The sequence below is a fragment of the Austrofundulus limnaeus genome, unplaced genomic scaffold, assembly GCF_001266775.1.
Source record: "Austrofundulus limnaeus strain Quisiro unplaced genomic scaffold, Austrofundulus_limnaeus-1.0 Scaffold602, whole genome shotgun sequence".
Lineage (NCBI taxonomy): Eukaryota > Metazoa > Chordata > Actinopteri > Cyprinodontiformes > Rivulidae > Austrofundulus > Austrofundulus limnaeus.
The window spans coordinates 180,680-184,348 of NW_013953004.1; the positions used below are offsets into that span (position 1 = coordinate 180,680).

The 3,669-nt window shown below is 42.6% G+C and overlaps 2 long non-coding RNA genes across 2 annotated transcripts; one reads left to right on the forward strand and one right to left on the reverse strand.

Moving 5' to 3' along the window:
• The first annotated feature begins 1,559 nt into the window (after positions 1-1,559).
• Positions 1,560-2,607, forward strand: LOC106531150 (uncharacterized). Its single transcript, XR_001311875.1, has 2 exons — positions 1,560-1,947; positions 2,060-2,607. It is a non-coding gene; the product is annotated as an uncharacterized LOC106531150 (long non-coding RNA).
• A 2-nt stretch (positions 2,608-2,609) lies between these two features.
• On the reverse strand, positions 2,610-3,663 carry LOC106531149 (uncharacterized). The gene is made up of 2 exons (XR_001311874.1): positions 2,889-3,663; positions 2,610-2,732 (listed from the first exon to the last, which is right to left on the reverse strand). It is a non-coding gene; the product is annotated as an uncharacterized LOC106531149 (long non-coding RNA).
• Positions 3,664-3,669: the final 6 nt, after the last annotated feature.

Consider the following 3,669-nt stretch of genomic DNA (forward strand, 5'->3'; position numbering starts at 1 on the left):
CACACACACACACACACACACACACACACACACACACACACACATGTTCACTAGCACACACACCCGCACACCGTACACTTATATGCACATAAACGCACAACAACACACTCAATCACAACAGGGTTTTAATTAGTGATGTAGTTTTAGTTGACTGATCAGCTTCTAAAACTAACAATGTTTGCTGCACAAAACAAACACACACACAGACACACACACACACAGAAGCGGTAAATCAACCCAGTTAAATCAATGTTATTTTGTGTTTATAGGATGAAACAACAAACAGCGCCGGCTTGTATTGACCTGCCTGTTATTAATTCTGTCTGATCTAGTTTGTCGTGGCCCATACCTGCAGACTCAGCACACAAACGCTCAGAGTGCCCCTGAAGGCAGCAGGACCTACGGTTTGTTGAAGTCCAGAGTTGAGATGGTTTTGTTTCATACTTTGGACTTTAACCGTTCCAGAAAATTGTTCTTGTGAGGCTGGAACTGAGCAGATAAGCTTGGTCTGCAGTACTGTTCAGAACATCTACATTCAGGGCTGACCTGCACAATGACCAGACAACCATCATGAAGTCCAGATGTCTCATCTCACATCTTAACACATCCTGGTTCACGTAACATCTCATCTGTCCTGCTGTCACTTGACTGAGTTGGGGTTCTGGTCTTGTCATTCTGATCCAGTTGGTCCCACCAGTCATGGGAGAGGTTCTGGTCAGGTCTTCCAGCTCAGCAAGCCTCCATATCTGATGTGAGGAGGACTTTAAAACTTTATTAAACATTCTGAAAAAGACTGAGTGCCTTTTTTTAAAACAAAAAAGTTACAGACTCATTGTGCTGATGCATCTCAATAATCCATGTTAGAAAATTATTTTAAAAAGTCTGTAATCTTTTTTTAAAACAACAGACTATTTCTGAACTTTCGGTCGGTCGACAGGTTGGTTGGTTGGTTCACAGGTTGGTTGACAGATTGCTTGGTTGGTTGACAGGTTGGTTGGTTGATAGGTAGGTTGGTTGGTTGATTGGTTGGTTGACAGGTTGGATGGTTGATAGGTTGGTTCTTTGGTTTGTTGGTTGGTTGACAGGTTGTTTGGTTGGTTTGTTGGTTGGTTGACAGGTTGTTTGGTTGGTTTGTTGGTTGGTTAACAGGTTGTTTGGTTGGTTTGTTGGTTGGTTGACAGGTTGGATGGTTGGTTTGTTGGTTGGTTGACAGGTTGTTTGGTTGGTTATGTGGTTGGTTGGTTGGTTGGTTGGTTGGTTGGTTAGGTGGTTGGTTGGTTGGTTGGTTGGTTGGGTAGTTCATTGGTTGGTTGATAGGTTAGTTAGTTAGGTGGCCGGTTGGGTAGGATTTTGATAGGTTGGTTGGTTAGGTAGCTCATTGGTTGGTTGGTTAGGTGGTAAGGCAGTTTGTTATGTGGTTGGTTGGTTAGTAAGTTAGTTGGTTGGTAGGACAGTTGGTTGATTGGCTGGTAGGACCATTGGACAAGTTATTGGTTGGTTGGTTGGTTGGTTGTTCGGTCGGTTGATTGATTGGTTTTTTGATATGTTGGGTGGTTGGTACTTTATTAATCCAAGAGGGAAAGATGGTGTCCCAGTGCCTATTGTGAGATCTCAACATAGAAACTATGAGAAACTTTGTTGTAGATAAATATAAGGAGAGACAAAGATGAAGGATTTTGATCAAATAACGTCCTGATGCATCTCAGTAATCCAGGCAGTAAAATCTTAAAAGTTGAGTAGGTCTTCCAGACAGATTAAATCTCTATTTTTCTGTCTGACTGGGGAAAAATATATTTTAAATCTGCTGTTGTGAAACATGGATTCTACAAAAAGCTCAGAGATAAACTCTGTCAGTCTCCTTTCAGATTTCCTTCAACAGAAACAAAAATCAGATCTCATGAATCTCAGAGGCTGAAGTTCTGCTTCATCTCATCATCAGTTTAAAAGGTGAAAAGGACCAGAATCATTCTCTGAGTTCTGGGTCAACCACAAACTACGAATTCTCTCAGGACAAATGGATTTTCCACATTTGAACCTTTCCCATCGTGCCTTTCTGCAGGCTGTCAGCAGTTTGTGGGTGAAGCAACCTCGACCTTCAGTGGATCCTCAGAGGACAAAGTTGTCGTTGGAGGAGACGTTCAGGGACAGACAGACGGAGATGGACGGGAAGAGAGCCAGAAATTCATTCAGAGACGTTAATAAAATCAAAGAGCCCCATATGATCAAGCATGAAGTACATTACAAAGGTAATGTGAATTTAAGTTCAGATCCTTTCATTATGAGAAACCGTGAGCTGCTGCTCGGCAGCGCACAGACACCGTCGAATTTATGAGGCCAACTTCCTGAATCTAATAGAAGGATTCAGGTGTTACTAATGGACGGAGGAGCGAGGTAATAGAGGAGAGAAGGAGCTAATGTGGAGTGATGGAGACCGACGAGAGACACGGCAGGATAAAGAGAAACAGATGAAGACAAATGACAGAAGAAGAAAAGTTAGAGACCTTTTGAAGAGGAAAAGGTGAAGAAATTTCATTTCTTTCATTTTGATGAAAGATCAGAGTTTAACTTGAAACAATTGCATCTCAATAAAACGCATCCTCACCTTCATATGTGTGCTGAAAATTTATTTCACACAGTCATTGAACGACCCAAAGTCTGAATCCAGCCTAAGGTGGTCGAAAAACACACATCAACCTCAGGCAATGAGAAGACCACATGTGATCAGTGAACACCTCACGCTCTGAATACAGCCTCAGACGGTCAGTGAACATCTCACACTCTGAATACAGCCTCAGGTGGTCAGTGAACATCTCACACTCTGAATACAGAGTCAGACGGTCGGTGAACACCTCACGCTCTGAATACAGCCTCAGACGGTCAGTGAACACCTCACGCTCTGAATACAGCCTCAGACGGTCAGTGAACACCTCACACTCTGAATACAGCCTCAGACGGTCAGTGAACACCTCACGCTCTGAATAAAGCCTCAGATGGTCAGTGAACACCTCACACTCTGAATACAGAGTCAGACGGTCAGTGAACACCTCACACTCTGAATACAGAGTCAGACGGTCAGTGAACACCTCACGCTCTGAATAAAGAGTCAAGTGGTCAGTGAACACCTCATGCTCTGAATAAAGAGTCAGGTGGTCGGTCAGTGAACACCTCACGCTCTGAATAAAGTGTCAGGTGGTCAGTGAACACCTCACGCTCTGAATAAAGTGTCAGGTGGTCAGTGAACACCTCATGCTCTGAATAAAGAGTCAGGTGGTCAGTGAACACCTCATGCTCTGAATAAAGAGTCAGGTGGTCAGTGAACACCTCATGCTCTGAATAAATCCTCTGACGGTCAGTGAACTACACTTTTTTGGGAAAAGTCTGGTTCTTTTCAAAATAAATACATTTTATCAGAAGACCCAAAAACATCGATAACTTGACTAAAAGTTGAGTATCAGAAGTTGTAAACAAGGAACAAGTGTCAACAAAGACAAACTGAGGACAGATGTCAACAAAAACCTGCAAACAAATATGATGAAGGATCACAATCATCATCATCATCATCATGTGTATAATATGTTTTTATCGTCTCTTCATCATCTCCTCTGCAGCATCAGGGTGTGTGTGATTCATCAGTTTGGTCATTAGGTGTTGAAACTTCCTCTTTTTAAA